This window comes from Sinohyriopsis cumingii, chromosome 19 (assembly GCF_028554795.1).
Source record: "Sinohyriopsis cumingii isolate HCF-2022 chromosome 19, ASM2855479v2, whole genome shotgun sequence".
In the NCBI taxonomy this organism is placed as follows: domain Eukaryota; kingdom Metazoa; phylum Mollusca; class Bivalvia; order Unionida; family Unionidae; genus Sinohyriopsis; species Sinohyriopsis cumingii.
In genome coordinates this window covers 67,044,012-67,065,200 of record NC_142979.1, presented here as the reverse complement: position 1 = coordinate 67,065,200, position 21,189 = coordinate 67,044,012, and positions in this window count along the sequence as shown.

The window sequence follows — 21,189 nt, the reverse complement described above, 5'->3', positions numbered from 1 at the left end:
AGTATTGAGGCTGTATAGGGACAAGGGAAACATTGCGTCTGGCGTCACGGTAGGGGAGATTAGTAACAATGTAGTAACTAGGGGCAGGTGATGTCACAGGACTGAGCAAAGAGCAGGGGTGTACAGAGAGAATACAGACAAGACTTACATTATACATAGACAACATTTTAAAAAAAATTGTCTGGGAGTTAGGCAAGAAAGTCAATTTCTTTTCGAGATCAATGTGGGCCCTGAAAAGGGCCTTTGGATTTATGATAACCTTATTCCATGTTAACATAGAGGGCAATGCTTAGGTCTTCTTCTTTTCCTTAAACTTTGTCTCACTTCTGGGCCGTAAATTAAAACCCTCTTTAAACAACTTTGCCTCTCCACGTAGATTCTTTTCTTCCAAAGGCTTGTATATGTCATCCCGACAATAGTCCACGATGATCGGACATACATCGGCAAGTCCGACCAGAACAGCATTGAAGAGACTAGAGTAGAGGATTCTACTATGTTGACACATCTTAGTCTCATCCCAACACATTTAATTGGTTAAGACTTAAGAAGTGACACTCTGGTTTTCTAATGATGTTTTATGCTTTGTCTATCCCTGTCCACCCATAAGGTGTTATAAGTTTGTTTGTCTCCAAGAAGAATAAAGATAAAAATTTGGTCAGGGTTAGTCTAAGTTTTGTTCATCATATGACAGAGTTTAAATTATCCCAATAAAGTTTGGTCGGCTGTACTCCGTTCCCTATACCTGGGCTGGCATTGGGCCTGATTTATATCCTTCCTTACGTTGAACCTAGGGAAGTACTATCCACCCTGGGGACTATTTAAGACCCAGGGTAGTTTTCCTTCCCTTTCCCTTGTTATTTTAATATTGAGTAGTGACTCAGCCAGAGTCATTTTAGTCCAATGTGATGTGTGCTTATGTGTGTTCTGTTGTATTATGTCCCCTTTTTCGTGTATGGACGGCTCTATCTAGGTCAAATCTTCTATGGTTTGTTTTCTTATCTAATCCTGCCCGTGTATAATTTTGAATCGTATAAAAAAATATGTGTTAAAAATAATAAAGTGTCTATATGCACAGTATCTTTGTACCATGAGTGTATGAGTTGCATTTTGTTATTTGTATCTAGTTTTTCTATATGCCGTGGCATATTGTTGTCCAGTTAGTTGTGTATTGTTGCACCTTAGTGCCTGAAAGAGGATTGAAATCTTCCATCACGCAGACATGATGGAAAACATTGTTTTGTGCGTTAAGCTTTTACTTGAAAATGCCTTAGCACCTGATATAGGGATTGAAGTTTTCTGTGTTAGTCCTACATCTATCTCTAGTAATTTCTTTTTAGAGTGCACATTTATGATGGTATAATTATCAAGAGAGAGTTATTCTTTTGTTAGTTACAATTATGATTTAATGAAGTTGTATAATTTTCTGGTGTATGTTTCAAGTCATTTCATAGTTACTTTTGAAATACCCTTAGCATCCCAAAACGGATCGAAAATCTCTATCACCCGGACGTGATAGAAAACATGTAGAGTGGTGTGTTAAAGTCTTCAGTTCTGTTGTGGAAGTACCTAAGCACTTCTGTAGTAATTGAAAATCAACATCAAACCAACATGATTAAAACATCATATTTTATTCCAATTTATATCATTGCTTTTTTGTCATTGTATAATATCATATCTATATATGAGGTTATATAAAGGGGATTATTAATTCTATTAGGGATATTCCTTTTAAATTATTTGTAAGATGAGCTTCAATCAATGCTGTTATGTCTAGAGTTTGGATACTATTTGTTTCGGCAAACTGAAAGTTATACTTGGCTATAGTGAACTGAAAGGAAGTGTTGTTCCTTCGAGCAAAACTAATAATTTCAAAATCCTGTATTCTTTAGATCAAAGAAAAGGATTTATTGGTATAGTTTCGGCAAACTGAAAGCTACACCACAGGTTATACTGCATAGTTTTGGTTTAAGTGTTGTAGTGTAATAGCATTATAATGTTTACAAAGTACCGAGCTTGATAAGAAAAACGGATTGAAATTTGTAAAGGCGCGGACGTGATTGAAAACATCTAGTCACACTCCTTTTTCTTGTTCTTATTATTAAGAATTCATTGAGGGAAAAAGATTTCATTTATTTTGTTTCGGATTTTGTGTTGTGTTGGTTGGTTCTAATAATTTCAAAATCTTGTATTCTTTAGATCAAAGAAAAGGATTTATTGGTATAGTTCGACAAAATGAAAGGTACACCACAAGTAATATTACATTGGTTTTGGTTTAAGTGTTGTAATGTTATAGAATCATAATGCTTATAAGATACCGAGCTTGATAAGAAAAACGGATTGAAATCTGTAAAGGCGCGGACGTGATTGAAAACATCCTAATATTGGAAGTTTCAATATTGAGGTACCTTAGCACCTCCTATACGTTTGGGATTTCAAACATGATGGAAAACATGTCTATTCAGTCACACGCCTTTTTCTTGTTCTTATTATTAAAGTTTTTGATAAGTTTTTCTTTTATTGTGTTTTGGATTTTGTGTTGTATTTGTTGGATTCTTCAGATAAGTTCTGAAATACAGTTACAAGGCTCTTCCTGTGATCTCTTTTTAAAGTGCACATCTTATCAATGGCTTAATCACCTAAAGAGCCCTGCTTCTGTTTCTTCTTTATGATCAATTCCATTCTGGATCAATTAAATTTTGACTGCACTAATTTTATTACAACACATAAGTAGAGTAGAGTGTTATTTGAAGTTAAGGTGGCAAAGGTGTTTACTAACGGGTTCTTTTTAGATAGCCTAAGCTTTCCCATGAGTATGGCTATGAAGTTTCAGTTATGGGTTCTTTTTAGATAGCTCGTCTTTCAACGGCTTTCTCATATTCTAATTGTAAATATACATTTATGGGTTCTTTTTAGATAGCTCATCTTTCGACAGCTTTCCCATATTCTGTTATTTTGTATATATTTATTTATTCATTTTCAGTAAGCCATATTTCGCTTTTCCTGGTTTCGATTGTTAACATTATGTAGTTGGTTATTTCTTTATATAAATCTTTATCATTAGCTAAATTTGTGTATAGTAAGATGGATTCTTCAAAATAACCTATTTTATTTATTATTTTTTGTTTTTATTTTCTCTCTGTATTTCTAATTTTTTACGGAATAATATAATATGTCTTTTATTATCAAACTGTGTTTTGCATATTGGACATGGTGGATTATTTCTGATTATTTTTCTTAAAAAGGCTTTTTCTCCAGTCCACCATGCATCATGAATATATTCAAATATTTTGGCTTTATTCTTTGGTCCTTTAATGTTTTAAAAATTTTTCCAAACATCTTTCCATATTATGTGTGGTTTCTGTATTTCTATTTTGTTTGGTGGTAGTTTTATATCTCTTATAAGATTGTAAATTTCCTCCTTATTCTTTTACCCATATTTCCTTATTATTTCTATATTCTTTTAATGCATTTGCTTGTCTATATGCATTAATTGGTGGGTTGATGATTTTGGTAAGTTTATTATTTAGGTATATATCTTGTTTGTGGGACATTAAGAAACCAAACCAATATAAATAGATGGCTTGTCAGTAATATTTTGGTTCATTATTTAAATTTTTAAATCTCTCTATATAGTTTGTTATTGGTTTTATTTTTAGGTTAGGGACATTTAGTCACCCTTGGTGTTTTCCTTTCTGGAGTGTATTTTTAGACAATTTTTGTATTCCATTATTCCATTATTCCATATAAAGTTGTATATTAATTTTTCTATTTTTTAATGTAGTATAATCCAAAGTCAATTACATCGAACTCATACCATATAGAAGTATATAGGTATGTTTTAGCAATATGTGTTTTTTTCTACTATATTGAAGTATCTGTTTTTCCAGGTGTCTTTGTGCCTTACAATCCCATTTTAAATTTGTTCTAAATTTAGGCTTTTATTGTTTTGCCCTAAATATACTCCTAGAACTTTTGCATGTTGTCTAATTTTTTCTGGTGGAATTCCTGGATGATTATTTTTCCATTTTCCTATGAGTACAAATTCTGTTTTTGCATGATTTATTTTAGATCCTGAAGCAAGTCCAAAAAGGTCATATTGTTTTATTAGATATTGATAGGACTGATGTGCTGTAATAAAATTAGTGCAGTAATCTGCATGCTGGAATGTTTTGCATTCTTTTTTATATTGGGTATGTTTATTCCTTTTATATTTTCATCTTTTTGTATTGCTAATTGAAGTACTTCAATACCAAGTACATACAACAACAGAGACATAGGACAGCCCTGTCTTACTGATCTGCTTATTGGGAAGGGTTTTGTTCTAGCCCCATTTGTTTGTACAATAGATTCAATGTTGTTGTATAATGTTTGAACCCACTGTATAAAAATTGGTCCAAATCCATATTTTTAAAGTATGTGTATTATAAAATTGATTTCTATCCTGTCAAATGCTTTCTCTTGATCAAAGAGAATTAATGCACCTGACAGATCATTTGACTCCATGTATTCTATTATGGTTTTAATAGACAAAATATTATTTTGAATATTCCTACCTTTTTCTCCGTATGTTTGATTTATATTAACAAGTTGTTCTAGAGGTGCTTTTAATCTATTTGCTAATATTTTACTTAAAATCTTGTAATCAAGGTTTAATAAGGATATTGGGCGCCAGTTTTTCAAGTCTGTTATTTTACCCTTGCTTTTATATATTAAGGTTATTATCCCAGTTTTCATACTTTTTGTCATTTATTTTTTCTTAATTATGTTATTATATAATGATTTTAGTAGTGGTGTTATTGAATCTTTGAATTTCTTATAAAATTCAGCTGTTAGGCCATCAAGACCTGGAGATTTATCTTTGTTGAGTTCATCAAGTCCTTTTTTTATTTCATTCTCTGAAATTATGTCATCACATTCATTTTTATTAATTTCACTTAATTTTGGGAATTGTAAATTTTTGTATAATTTGTCATTGTTTTTTCGGACTATTTTGTGGCGTATAAAGTTTAGCATAAAAGTCTCTTATATACTCTAAAATTGCCTAATTCCCTTCTGGGTCCTGATCATTGTCTTTTAACTTAGTTATGTTCCTTTGCATTCCTTTCCTAATTTCTTCTCTTTTATTTATACCTTTTCCTATGTTATATATATCTTGAAAGAGACCTGCTCTTATTTTTTCTCCTTTAGTTCTTATTTCATTTATTTCTTCAAGTGTTTTTTTTTTTGCTTTGTCTTTTTCTTCCTGTTCTGTTATGTTATCATTTATTATTTTTATTCACTCTGTCTCAATAATTTTATAATTTTCTGCTTGCATTCTTGAGTATTTTGACTAATTCTTCTGTATTCTTGTTTGATCTGTTCCCACAGTTCATAAATATTATATCCTTTCAAATTGTTAGAAAAGTTATTGATTTCTTTTTGATATTCTGGTAAACTTAGTATTGAGTTGTTTAATTTCCAGTGATTCTTTCCCCATTTGGTTGAGGATAATATTTTAATTTCAAGCGTTATGGCTTTTTGATCAGATATTTTTATCCATTTTTTATTTTTTTTAGTTTACATCTTTTTAATTTAAATATTATTTATTTGTACTATCTGTATGGTTAAACACTATTGTGTTTTTTCTTATGTGGATTCATTTTGGCGAGTGCTGTTATTTTTTCCACTTTGGTTTGTTTTCCGTTTTGGGCTTTGCTTTTTTCCTGCATTTGGTTTGGTCATTTTATCTGAGGCATTTATGTCGATTGTTTGGATTGGTGTAGCAGAGTGGGTGTCCTGGGGTACTTTGTTCTTGCTGCTTTGTAATGTGGCTTTCTTGGTCGATTCTTGTTGCAAACTAGGAACAAGTTGTGGGATTTGTGTGATCTCTTGTAGCATTTCTTTAATATTTTTAGTTCCAGGCGATTCAATTTGCTTTTTTGTTTTGGGGGTTTCTTTTTTTGGTGATTCTATTTTTCCTTTGTTTGTTGTTTTTTTTTTCTTAACTTTTTTTGTTGCTGCAGTTGTTTAGGGACGTTTGTTTCTTCACTTTCAAATGTCTGCTCTCTTTCATTTTTTATGTGTTCATTAAGTTGTGTTGTTGTCATTTGTTGTGTTTCTTCTGTATTCTGTGCTGTTTGCATCCTCTTTTCTTTTTGAGGCTGTTCATCTGGTGATGTTATTGTCATTGCTTCTCCAGCAGTGTGTGGCAGTGTTGTTTCTTGTGTTGTTGTTATTACTGATGTTGTTTGTGGCAAGTCCTGTTGTTGAGTATCTATTTCCTGTGGTATTGGATTTTCATCCAAAAACATGTCCTCAATGTTTTCTGGTTCTATGTTTTGTGTTGCTGCTTACGCATATGTTTTTGTGTTGTTTTGTTGTGGCTGTTGTTTGGGTCGTTCGCATCCCCATGTTCTATGGCCCATTGCGCCACATTTTCCACAAGCCCTGGACATTTGGCAGTCATAATACTAGATTTGTACTAAAATGCCATAAATTTTAAATATTTCTGGTATTTTGGGAGCATCTTTAGCTTCTACCTTAACCACTATCTTGCCATTGTATAGTCCTGGGACGGTTTTATACGAGTCTCTTCTTATCCCTAAGGGTTTTATTCCTGTTCTTTAATGAAAACCCTCATGGAATACTTCCAAGGGGATCTCCTTAGGAAATTTGGAGACAATTATCTCCGTAAATTTCTTCTCCACCAATCTTGTGATTGGGGGTGGTGATGACACCCTTGCCATCTTGTCTCCTATCATAATGTTACCTTTTTTAATAGAAGTTCTTTCTTTTTGGGATAGAGGATGTAGATTCCCCTCCCTATGTTGTAAAATGTTTCTAGATTTGTGGAATTAATTCCTCTGGCAGCCAATGCCGCTAAAACTGCCACGTCACTTGGTCTTTCCATTGCTGGAATTTCCGAGAGATCAATGGCTTGGGTCCACTGGTCTCTATAGGCTTTAAATAATTTGCCTTGTTCTATTTCCTCTTATTCAGTCCTGAAAAATTCTCTAAGGAGGTCTTCTCCTCTGATAAATTTGGTGGGCGCTGTTGCCATTTATTGATTTTGTTTTAAAGTCTATTTCTAAAGCTAAACACTCTACTGTTTAAGATTAGTAAGGACTATTATTGATAGGATTTATCCAACAATTATTTGTGTGTGTGTGTGTGTGTGTGTGTGTGTGTGTGCGTGCGTGCGTGCGTGTAAAGAGAGAGATTTAGAAGTTACCCTCCTTTGTTTCTTCTCTCTATCCACACAGGTACTTTTCCTCTAGTGTCTTCACAGACAGTCACTGCAGTTCAGGACGGAAGATGAAAGGTGAAAAGGCGCGAAAATTCAAAATTTCCCTTTGATTACATTAATGGCACTTCGTCCACATCTTGGTGACGAGAACAGGTGAAGGAATGCAGCGAACTGCGGTTATTTATAGGGGAAGGAAGGATCGAAACGGATTGTGTTCATTGACCAATCCAAACACGCGTTAAAATATTCAGTCACCCCACGTCCAATCCGAAGAGATCAGTCTGTGACGTCACATTCCCTATATAGAGCCACTAGCGTCTGTGCGCAGTCAATCCATGCGACAGTTTTCAAACATGACGGAAACTCAGAAGACGATGAATTGGGGTGCACCGGCCGTGGCAACGAAAAGCGATGGAATACCATCGACTACCCAAGTGAACCCGGACCTACTTCCAGAAGAGGTGAATTTAAATTGGGATTTTGTGGATTTTCTTACCTCGCAAGAATTGTTTCCGGAACCAGTACCTTCGCCACTTTCTCCTTCTTTACGAGGCGAGGAGAATTTTAAACAGAGACAGAAAGAAGAATTGGAGAAATTTATACAGCCGCAAAAGGAAACAGAACAAGCTTTTCTCCTACAGCAGCAAGAAGAAGAGGTAAGAAAGAAACAACAAGAAGAAGCAACGAAGAAACAAGGGTATGAAAGTCAAACGGTCACGATACTGTTAGACATTTTAGCGGAGTTATGAAGTCTGAAACAAATGTATCAGACTTTTATTACCACCGAAAAAGACCTTCCCCAGCGAAACAATCCAACCCTGTAACTACACCTACCATACCACCCTTAGTGATTTCTACCAAATCAGCATCGACAGTACGCAGTCCAGAAGTAGGTCCTGGCCGTGGCAAAGGCTTAAGGCAGTTAAAGTTGATTATTTGAATCAACAAATACCCAAAGGCCCTTTTCAGGGCCACCCATTTCTCTCAAAAAGAGATAGTATTTCAATTGCCAACATCAATTAAAACTATAAAAAACAACCCTTTTTTACCCTTATGGTACGTGTGAATGTATGAGTACGTGAGTGTAGATTCTTATTCTAAAAATCAAAACCAAGAGACACTTACGTTTTACAGAATGTCTATTCTGGTACAAATTTTACAATCCAATTCACAACATAGCACTTTAAAAAGTTCATAGGCTTCTTCTTTGTCTGTCTTCACTCTCTCTGTTTTTATAAATTGCTTCACTTTCACGGCTTTTTCCTCCTCTTCATCCTCACTTTCTTCCCTTCTTCTTTTCTTCTCCTGCTTCTGTTTCTTCACATGTCTGGGTTCTTCCTCTTCTTCCTCTCCAGATTCCCTCTCTTCTTGCTCCTCTTGTTTCTTAGGGCATTCTGAAGACCAATGTACTTTTTCTTGACAGTGATAACATGTATCTTGACTTTTGTCTCTTCTAACCACTGTTTTGCTTTTTTGACGGTCTGGACACTCTGAAAACCAATGCCCTTTCTTCTTACAGATATAGCAAGTATCTTGACTTTTATATCGAAAGGAAGGAGAGTAGTCCGTCGGCTTGTCTGAAAAAAAATTTCTGATGACCCCTCGCAAAGCTCTGATGAAAAGTTCGATCTGTGTAGTCTCTTCCATCGTTCTGCTCGGTTTGAGAGTGAAATGAATAGTAGAAGGACAAGACACACACCCTTTATATATACTCTTGTCTGCCATGGATATAAAGTGACCCATGGTGTTTAAACTTTAGTCATTTGACTTTTTGCAGTCAAGATGAAACGATCGAATCCATTCGAGAAGAAAGAAGAAAGTAAGAGGCAGAAACGTGATCTATCGCCTCGTACCATAGCTGAAGTCTTGGCACAAATTCATGCCAGTGATTTTGAAGATGACATGAGTGAACCAGAATCCAGACCCAGAGAGTATGCATCTAACCAAAGTTCGCCACCCTTAGTCAACCCTGAAAAGTACTATCACATTCGAAAGACGGAAAAGCGCTCCTCTAGAAAATTTGGAAACACAGCTTACACTTACAGGGTGAATTTTAAAGATTTCAAGTCCGACTTATCGTTGGAGAAAGCAGAAGGGTTCATCACCGAGTTGTGGGATTCTTTGCTCACCACACTAAAGCAGCAATGTCAAACCAAAGAAGACGATCGCTTGAGACTTTCCATACAACACGACGGTTTAAAATATCCTGTTTGGATCGAGTTTAGCAGCCCCGCAGAATTGACCCCTTCCAAAATCATGGACAAGATTCAACACGTGCAACAATCCAATGACCAGTTTGACATCACCGATGGAAAAGCCACACTGGACATGACCCACGTCTCTCCTCCTCAAGGGACAGGACGCAAAAAGGTGTTATTGGTGAACTACCTTCGCAGCATTAAGCGTAGCCTCGTCCAAATTAACAGCTCTCAAGACCAGATGTGTTTAGCCCGTGCCATCGTGGTGGGACGAACGTATGCCGACAAGAACGACACGGCAGAATGGAAAAGGGTTTGGGAGAAAATTCGAAAATCGAACCGAGCCAAACAACGAAGTGAAGCAGAACTCCTGTTACAACAAGCCGGCCTGTCCAAAGACACACCCTGTGGCATTCCTGAGATGCAAAAATTGCAAGATGTCCTAGCTCCACGCTACACCTTGAAAGCCCACCCTCAAGAAGTGCGCGGACCTCTGTTGTTTCGAGGCCAAGACTTTAAGGATGGAAAATACATTCATGTCTATCATCACGATGAACATTTCGATACCATTACCAGTATCACCGCATTCCTGGGATACGGTTACTACTGTGAGAAATGTGACTATGGCTATAACAATCGAGCTCAACAGAAACATTGTGGATCGAAATGCTCAGGATGTTTGGCCTCTCAACCCTGTCTGGACGAAGGACAAGAAAGAGTGTATTAGTGCATTGTCCTGATTGCCTGTGCACGTTTGTCAGCCCTGACTGTTACCAACAACATCTAAAGACACAAGGTTCACAGCAGAAATGTACTTGTCAACTCCTGAGATTGTGCCCTACGTGTGGACAAGACATACGTACCAATAGTGCCAAGGCACACGTATGTCGAGGAAAGAAAAAGTCACCAAATCGTGGACTTGGAACACGAATGCTACTTCCAAAAATACCAACCCCAACAAGAGGAAAATGAGGACCACAAGAAGAAAGGCAATTTCATCTTTTTCGATTTTGAATGCATGCAAGAGACTGGCATTCACATTCCTAATTTCTCCGTGGCTCATCGAGCGTGTGAAAAGTGCATTCAAGAAACTATCTTTAGTCATTGCCCTCACTGCAGTAAGATTCCTGAAGGACGTGAAAAAAATCTTTCGAGGACCGAACACGCTAGCCGATTTCGCTCAATGGATCTTAGACCCCATCGACCAAACTTGGAGCCAAGAGGACATCGAACGTTACGGAGATGGTCATCGTCATGCCACAGTGATGGCTCACAATTTCTCCGGATACGATGGACAGTTTCTTATCAGATACTATACGGAAAAAGGCGCCGAACGTCCTAAAGTCACTTTGAACGGAGTCAAAATCATTTTCATGCAAGTGGGGCAAGTGCAGTTTAAAGATTCGATGAGCTATTTGGCCATGCCTTTGAGTCGAATGCATAAAACGTTTGGAATGACAGAAATGGCCTAAGGCTACTTTCCTCACTTTTTCAATACCGAAGCCAATTAACATGCTCTTCTACCCCATTTGCCTGAGGCTAAAGACTACGACCCCGACAACATGCGTACCGAACAACGAGAAGCTTTCTACGCTTGGTACCAGGCCCATGCCTCTGACCCTTTCGAATTTCAGGAAGAAATGCTAAAGTATTGTCGTTCCGACGTGGACATTTTACGGCGTTGCTGTGGAAAATTTCGAGAACTGTTCATGGAACACGGAGGGGTCGATCCTTTGAAAGAAGCTTGCACCATTGCCAAAGCGTGTTCCTTAGTGTACAGGCAACGATTCATGCCCGAAAACACCCTGGCTGTCATTAGCCTCCAAACGACCAACTTTGTCAAACGCCAGTATTCGGTCAAAGCCCTACGTTGGTTACATTACTTGTGCGACAAGGAAGACAAATTGATTCAGCATGCCCGCAACGGAGGGGGTGAAAAGGCCATCGGAACGTATTCGGTACATGGCTGAGACTTAGAAAACCCCAAGACTGTGTACGAGTTTAACGGTTGCTAATTTCACGGATGTCCCGTCTGCTACCCTGAACGTGACAATAAAAGTTTGTTTTTACAACGAACCACGGAAGACTTGTACCAGGACACTAGTCAGCGACGCTTGAAGTTAGAACAGCAAGTATACCAAGTGGTGGAAATGTCGGAACACGAGTACAATCACCGTTTGAAAATCGATCCCGAGTTTAAACGTATCGTAGAAAGTTACCAGTGGATGGACTCCCTGAACCCGAGGGATAGATTATACGGAGGAAGGACCAATGCCACCTGTTTGCTGTACCAAGCTGACGAAGAGAAAGGAGAAGAAATCAAATACTTGGACGCCTGTTCGCTGTATCCTTACGTGTGCAAATGTTGTCACTTTCCTGCAGAGCACCCGCAATTGCTGACGGAAGACATTGACCTGAACCACATTCGACAATACGAAGGCTTGATTAAATGTAAAGTCTTGCCTCCCACGGACTCGTACCATCCCGTGTTACCTCACCATTGTCAAGGAAAACTGATGTTTCCCTTGTGCCGTACTTGTGCCGAAACGTGCAACCAAAGATCAGCCTTGTCAGCACACCCAGAAAAACGCGCCTTGACGGGAACGTGGGTCAGCGTGGAATTGTTCAAAGCTCTGGACATGGGATACCAACTGTTAGAAGTGCACGAAATTTGTCACTTTCCCAAGACACAACAATACCACAAGGGTGACCCCACTCAGAAAGGCATTTTTGCAGACTACGTGGATGCCTTTTTGAAACTGAAACAAGAAGCCAGTGGCTATCCTTCCTGGTGTCACACTCCCGAAGACCAAAAGACATTCAAAGAGAAATACTAGGAACAAGAAGGTATCCCTTTAGACCACATTGAAAAAACGAAGGCATGCGGTCGGATGCCAAAGTAAATTGTTTGTGGGGCAAAATGGCACAACGGTCGTGTTTACCCAAGACGGAATATTTGGCAGAACCTTTCCGCTACTTCCAGATGATTCACTACAAAACCAAATACATGAAACACGTGGACGTCGTTCGTGAGGATTTGATCTTAGTCAACTACGAAGAAGATCTGGACTTTGTACAAGCCGACGAATTTGGAAATGTCATCATTGCGGCTTACGTGACAGCTCATGCTCGCTTAAAGTTGTACGAAACCTTAGAACTGTTAGGGGATCACGTCCTGTAATTTGACACTTACAGTTGCATCTACATCGATCGCCCGGGTCAACATCACCCTAACATCGAAGGAGACCGTTTATGTGCCTGGACAGACGAGCACCCCGACGACAAGATTCTAAGTTTCACGAGTGGCGGTCCTAAAAATTACGGCTACGAATACCGGGACCCACAAGGAGAAGTGCACACGGAGTGCAAAGTGAAAGGATTGACACTGAATTATCGCATCAGTCGAGTGGTCAACTTTGGGGTATTGAAGAAGCCTTGTACTCTGGAGAGGATGAAAACTTTAAAGTGACCACCCGTGAACCGCATAAGATTGTATGTTTAGCCACTCACCAAATCGTCAGTCGAACCTTGGAAAAAGTCTATCAGATCGTTTACCAGAAGCGAGTGAGGCTTCCCAATCACTTTACGTTGCCGTACGGTCACGACGATATTGGTCAGCATATAGCATATAAAAAGGGACAACGTCCAAGAGCGATAGTTCATTGTGACTACCAAGACCAAGTGAACAAGATGAATCCTTTGAAAGAGACAGCATTCAAGTTTGGGGATTGTAAAAAAAATTTACCTTCCCATAGTGTGACTAATATTGGATGGATAGGACCCATGCATTGCGACGGAAAATGTCCGGAAGGAAACTGCAAGTGTCCATGAGTTTACCATTGTAATTGCGTAACGGAGTTTGCAGACGAGTGCGATGCTGAGCCTTGCTATGTGAGCGATGCTGTACGATGTGACCTCAGTGATGTAGTAAAGCATCATGGGAACTTTGTTCTCACTACTACTACTACCCTTATCATGGAAAGTGATGCTGTACGTGTCAAACCTGATGGATGTGAAAGCGATGCTGCTCCTTATCGTGGACACTTTACTGGGTTTCATGGTAAATGTGGATGTCAACCTTCACGTCTACCACCCTACGGATGTCATACTCCCCTGAGCAAACTCCTGTCCATGTCACCTTACCCTCATCGAGATTCTGTGAAAGACGAATATTAGTTCCCTATGCGTTTGTCTGAATACTGCAACTTTGAAAATCGTTTTCAATCGTTCAAAGGAAAATAGCCTAAGTATCTGGGAGGACCAACCCCTGAAGAATTAGCCAGAGCCGGATTTTTCTACTTGGGCGAAGGGGATAAAGTCAAGTGCTTCAGTTGCGGTGTGTCACTTCACCACTAGGAACCACAAGATTCGGCCTACCTGGAACATGCTCGATGGTCACAGAATTGTCATTACTTACCATTAGTAGGACCAAGGCATTGAAGTCAAACCATTGAAGTCAGGCCTATTCGTGGATATTTTACAAGAGAACATTCGTGGCTTGCCTGTGCAATTGAGAGAACGCATTTACCGAGAACTGGTCAAAATACAAGTCAAACGTAAAGAACAATTGCATCCGTTACGTCACCGGCGTTTGAAGCACTGGTGCCTGAATGCTATAAGATGACTAATTCAGTTGAAAGTGTTTCATTGGACAGGCCTTCATCAACTATCCCGTCGTTCAAAGGATTGTTTTGTTACTGATGATTCTATTTGCTACAAGGTAGACTTACTGCAACAAATTTCAGAGGAAAAAGAGGTAAAGGAATACCAACATCTTTTACAGAATGTCACCTTAGTGAAAGAGGAAACTTCTAAACGAACTGTGATGTGCAAGTTAGTGACTGAACGATTTAGATTTGCTACTGGAGTAAAACCATCTCTGACCAGACAGTACACTTATTGTCTCCGACAAAAAAAAGTTTTTAGTATGACCTGAATATGGATACTTTACAAGAGAACATTCGTGGCTTGCCTGTGGAATTGAGAGAACGCATTTACCGAGACCTGGTTAAAATACAAGTCAAACGTAAAGAACAATTGCATCCGTTACGTCACCGGTGTTTGAACCACTGGTACCTGAATGGTATAAGAGAACTGATTCGTAAAAAATTGTTTCAGTGGTCAGACCTTGTTCAATACTTTCAGGTCGCAAGTGATCCACATGTTCGTGATTTTGGTTACTTCGAGATTCACCTACAGCAAAAAATTGAGGAAGAATAGTTGAAGGATTAAAAAAATCTTTTACGCAACATTTGTCTAGTAGAAGAGGAAACGTCCGAACGAACTCTGAACAGTTTGAAAGATTTAAATTTGCAGCTGGACAACGAAGATCTCTGGGTTGAAAGTACATTTATTGCTTCCGAAAAAAGAGAGTATAAAAACAGGCTGCCATGCAACGACTTTTATCACAAGTGATTCAACAGATTCCATGGAAGGAACTCATTGACAATATTCAAACCGTGGATCATTACCATCAATTATTACGAGAACCTTTTCCGTTGAATTTGGGTCTACAAGTGGTGTGTGTCTTAGTGACTTGTTTTCTAGATTTCGTTTACCAGCCGATTCCATGTGGACTCTTTACGAACAGTACTTACCACCCGAATGGCCTTAAATGTTCACGAGAGACTCATTTTGCTCAAAGCCTTGCGTTTTCATCTGGATACTTCTCGACCTCTGGAAAAAATGGGGTTTTGAGGCTTGGATCCAAGAAGTGGCCCAGTATGCTCGAGAGTTGTGATCCTTCCTTTCAACGTCCAAAGAAGAAAGTCACTTTTCAACCTGTGTTGGTGACAGTACCCGAAGAACCCGTCACCCAGGACAGGCCTATCATGGACATTCCTGAAAGACCCTTTCGGGAGGACACTTGTGTAACATTACCCCTGTTGAACTTGTCAGAACATCACCCAAAACATGTACAGAAAATTGTTTCTATTCCATTTTGATCGTTTTCATGCGCATTTTATCGTTGCACTTAAGCCTTTGGCTTTTATGTATTTTTGTCTTTCGTGTTCATTTTTAAAACATCAATAAACGTGTCCTGAAAAAAGTAAAAAAAAAACTCTTGTCTTGTCTGTTTTCGTGTCACAAATGACATTCCTGACACTATGGCTACCTCTGCTGTCTCTGCTCCCTCTTCCTCCACCTTCAAAGTCGTCGACGAACACTTAGATCGTGCCACTTGGGAGGCTTTGTATCTTCGCCATCCCTTTAACATGCTCATTGCTGGACCTAGTGGTTCAGGCAAAACCGAATTTGTTAAATGTTTGATCGAACATAAACATCATTTGATCGATCGTCCACCTCAACGCATCGTGTGGTGTTACAAAGAGTGGCAATCGGCGTACAGCTTCTTGCGAGAAAGTCAAGGCGATTCCATCGTGTTTGTGGAAGGCATTCCTAAAGAAGACGACGGAATTGTGTTTGACTCCCGTCAAACCCATTTGGTCATTTTCGACGATATGTTAGGAGAAGACGAAGAAGAAATTAAACTGTGGTTTACGCACAAAGGGCATCATCGTAATGCCAGTGTCATTTACATCACTCAAAATTTGTTTCAATAAAGTAAAGCCCATCGCACCCTCAGTCTCAATGCTCATTACGTGGTCTTGTTTAAAAGCCCTAGAGATAAATCGCAAGTGCAAGTCTTAGCCAAACAGTTAGAAACGCCTTGGCTCACTCAAGCGTACGACGATGCCACTCAAACTCCACACGCCTATTTACTCGTCGATTTGAAGTCTACTACCCCCGATTATTTGCGATTTGGTACCCACTTGTTTCACCACTGGTGTCAAGACGGAGGACCTGTCCTGTACACGTCTCAGTCCTTAACTTAACCCCCCAAAAAATCTATAAAAACCTCAGACACTTTTTGTCTGTCTCACACAGTCTGAACATGACGTCCCTTCAGTCTCATCTTCCCGTCAAATTGATTCGTGCCTTGTATGGCATCATTTGCGAAGAAAATCCACAAATACGTGCTCGTGTCTTAGAAGCCAGTCTCAAAGAAATCTTACGATGATTCACGGTGACAGCACGTCAATTACTGCAAGGCATCATTCAGATTCCTCATCAAACCAAACGCTTTTTTGATCGAAACAAAGTCGCTTTGACCCAACTGGCCGATCCCCGCATCGACACTCAAAACAAAAAGCAAATCATTTTGAAACCTGGAGGGAGCGGTACTCTAGGAGGTGTCATCATTTGCTCCCTCTTAAGATGGGATCCTAATGCTCTCAAAGTTCTCCCCAAGAAAAAGTCAAACGAAGCCCCAAGAAGAAAAGAGCAACGGTGTCAAGACCAGGTCACAACTCCGGAAAAAGAAAAGTCCCCAGAAAAAGAAACAGATAAGTCCTTCGAGAAAGAAAAGCCCACAGAAAACCAGTCTCAAGAGAGGCATTTCAGCCAGGACGCAACCTTACATTCGGAAGCCACGATCTGCAACAACGGTGACCGCGTCTCAGTTTGCCTCAGGTTCATCCACTTCTACGTTGATGACACCATGGAGACCCGTGTCTCCAAGAACTTCTCCAGTGGCGGGACAATCCTCTTTAGTGACAGTGGCAGCTACTCACAAAGTACCTGCTCCCAAAATCAAAGTGCTAGAGAGATCGGGCATGTTACAGAGATTACTGGATTTGTCCAAGCAAGAACTCGCTCGATTTAGTCCGCTGCGAACCCCTGCACGACGTGTGTTGACTGTTCTCAAGTTGATACTACGTACAGACAATCAGTGGCGACGCATTCCAGTATAAAATAGAGCTGCGACAAAATAGAGGTATCAGTGGGTTTTTAGTGCTCCTGAACTCCCAAGAAGATGTCACCTCAAAGAAGTACACACCGTCACTATCGTCAAAAAAGAAAGAGACAAAGACAGGATCGTCATCCGACAAAGCGCTTAACCAAGCATCGACGTTACCCTAAGAAAAGTTACAGTCGTTCAAAGAAAAAGAGGAGTCACCAAAGGGGAGGATTCCTTGGCGATTTTGGAAAACACATTGCCACTTTTACGACAAAGCAATAGTCGAAAAAAAAAGATAAAAGGGCGTGTGCTTAGACATCGACGTTAGTGTATTTTTGGTGAACGTCCCGGAACCAACAAGCAAAGATGTCAGAAAACATTGCTCTTCTAAACCCCAAGGAAAGAAAAGGAAAGGACTGCCTCCTCGTTTAGTCAAACATGGGGACATGTTGTTTGTCCTGTCCAAAGCTTCTCCACCCATGCGAAAAAAACTCATTCAAACGGCCTCCAGAGATGTAATCGATACCGTGTGCGAATGTTGTTTAAACGTTTTGAAAGGCACGATCCCTTTGTCCAAACACCAGAAACAATGCTTAGGCAAACATCGTCACGTTCTTCGTCAAATGGTTCAAAAGAAAATACCCATTCGTCAAAAGAAGATGTTGGTTCAACGTGGAGGAATTTTACCCCTCTTGTTAGGACCTTTGCTGAAAGGAGTCTTGGGAACCATGTTGGGAGGCCTCGTGAGAGCAAGATAAAAAGGACCTCTGAAGTCCCAAGATCTCAGACGTAACCCTTGACATCCAATGGAAGGACGAAAACTAGCTTTAGTGCCTTACAAACGATGGATGGAATACCATCGTTGGCAAGAACAGCGGACCCTGCATTTGCCTCCCAATCCCAATTTGATCGAGATGTCCCAGTTACAACAGGAATTGCAGTCATTGATGAATCGCCACGATTTGTCCGAAACAGAAAAATCGCAAAAGTACGGTCAACTCTTGCAACGACTGCAACCCTTTCACCAAAAATCTTTAGACGAAACAGCTCTTCCCACTCTGAAAGATTTTAAGACCTTGATGAAAAGTCCATCCCCCACACCACCACCACCACCACTATTACCATCCCAAGGGGTCACCAGAGACACTACCCCACGAAGGCCTGAGGAAGAAGAGATACGAGAAGTTTTTCAAACACCGTCAGCAGCTCTCATTTCTAGTAAGATTGCAGCATATTTGTTGAATCCTTCCCCCATACCCCAACGAGAAGAAATGAAAGCTTTTGTTAAAAACATGAGGTCCACTCCTCTTTCGACAGAAATGAAAAAGAAAGAAGGGAAAGCAGAAGTGAAAAAAGAAAAGAAGATCAAAGCCATTCCATTACCACTTCCACCACTAGCTTCGACTTCTACTCCCGTAGCTCATTGGACACGTAAATCCGTTTCCAAGCCACCCTTTCGCCCCATTCAAAGTAGTATCAGCGAAGAGTGGGTCACTTAATAACAAACAAACAAACAAAATGGAAAAGGTGTTAGCCAGCATTTACTACGATCCATCTCATCATGCAGGTTACGGAGGAGTTAAAAAATTGTATCGTGCTGCCAAAACTCGACTGAAAAGTCTCCGTTTACCTCAAGTGCAACGATGGTTACAAGAACAAACTACCTACACTTTACACAAACCCATTCGACGCAAGTTTTCCAGAAGTCGCTCCCAAGTGGAAGGCATCGATCATCAATGGCAAGCCGATTTAACCGATGTCTCTCGTTTGGCCAGCTACAATCGCGGCTACAAATATTTGTTTTGTGTCATCGACGTCTTTTCCAAATTTGCCTGGGTCGTACCCTTGACTTCCAAATCGAGCAACGAGTTAGTGCGAGCCCTGCAATGGGTGTTGAAACAAAGTGGTCGTCACCCTCTTCGATGGCAAACGGACAAAGGCACCGAATTTCTGAACCAAGCTTTCCAAAAAGAATTAAAGAAATGTGACATTCATTTTTTTACCACCGAGAATCATGAAACCAAAGCCAGCATCGAGGAACGTTTTCAACGCACTTTGAAAGAACGCATGTGGAAATATTTTACGCAGCACCACACTCTCAAGTACATCGACATCTTACCGCACCTGATGCAAGCGTACAACCAGTCTTACCATCGAAGCATTGGACATGCCCCGCAAGAGGTGACTCCCGACAACGAAGTGCTGGTTTCTGATCGCCTGTTTGGTACGTCTCCGACGGGGGCTGTCCCCAAGAAAAGTGGAGTGTTGACCGTAGGAGATTGGGTGCGCATTGGCAAAAGCAAACGCACTTTCGACAAAGGTTACTTAACTAACTGGACGACCGAATTGTTTCGTGTCACTGGACGTGTGCATGGTCGTCATCCTGCCATCTATACATTGGAAGACATGAACGGAGAAGTTTTAAAAGGAACGTTTTATTTGCCCGAGTTACAACGTGTCACCAGAAAAGAAGACAAGTGTACGACATCGAAAGCATTCTCGAGCGCAGAAGCCATAAAGTGGGCAAACGACGTGTCAAAGAAGTCAAAGTACGTTGGAAAAGATATCCACCCAGTTTTGATTCTTGGATCGACGCTTCATAAGTCATCGACTATAAAAAGAAGTGACCATCACACAGACTCAACTACTGCTACCACTCCTGCACATAGTTCTTCTCTGTAAGATTTAGAGAAACAACCCTTGTGGGTGTGGTGTGGAGAACTTGTGCCTAAAACGCAAATCGTCTTTTTCTGCCAAATCTTTGTGGTGTATTGTATCATCAGTGCAGCCATTGCCAATTTGAGTTTGAAACAAGGAGACAAACAATTGTGGACCATTTTGTTGAGCAGTTGCATTGGTTACCTTCTTCCCAATCCCTCCCTGAAATTCTCCTCGAACGGGAACAACGGGAACCTTGTGACCAGTGCCAGTGTCACCACTCCAATAACAACAACCCTATTTTGGGCGGAGACACTCCCCTGACTTCCAGTAATCCCTCGGACAGTCACAGAACTCTGTAATTATGAGCCACCATAACCAATTTTACTTAACCTTACCCAGTGACAGTTCCATGGAGGTGTTTCCCAATAACACTTTGTGCTGTTTCACGGCCAAATTACCTCAGGCCATCCTATTAGATCACGAAACCCATTGGGAAGCGGCTTTAGTGGAAATCATTCACCATACCCAAGTCCTCAATGTCCTTCCCAATCAATTTTTTTTTCAGTGGAAGTTCATGACGAGCAAATGCAACAGTACTTGAATATCAATGTAAAATATGATAAAGTGTTTCTTAAAGCTTTGGAGAGTGTCAAACAAAGTGTCACCCTGGAGTACCATAAAGTAGCTCGTCGCTTCCTAATGAAATTTCCTGAGGGGCACAAAGTGTTGTCCTTTTTATTTTGTCATGAATTGTTTGACATCTTGGGCGGGGACATGGAGATGAGGACGAAAATGATCAAAAAAAAAAAACGAATTACCAGTCATTTCTGACAACGATTCTTTTGCCAAGTTTTTTCGTTCCCCGGTATAACTGAACCAAGGACTGAATTTGATCTTTGTGTTATCCGATGTGGTGGAGTACAACGTGGTGGGACACACCTCCGTACCGTTACTGCGTGTCATTCCTTTCACAGTGGATTCTGCCACGAACGCTGACGAGGAATGTGGAAACACTTATCACGTTCACCGCGACTTTGTACATCCTCACTATTTGCCCGTCAGCAAGTCTTATTTTGACACTGTCAACACTGCTATAAAAGGAGATCTTGGACAAAATATTTCATTCACCAAAGGGAAAGTCACAGTGAAACTCCATTTTCGAAAACGGTTCTTTAACGACTCGTAAGTCATGTATCCAGTGTACCGAGGCGTTGCTCGACAGCGAGGACATGGTTTAGGAGATATGTTGAAATCAGCCTTTCGTTCGGTAGCCCCCGTGTTGAAACCGATGGCGACACGCGGATTGCACGCCTTGAAAGATGCGGCATTGACACACGGTAAAGAAATTCTCCAAAATGTCATCA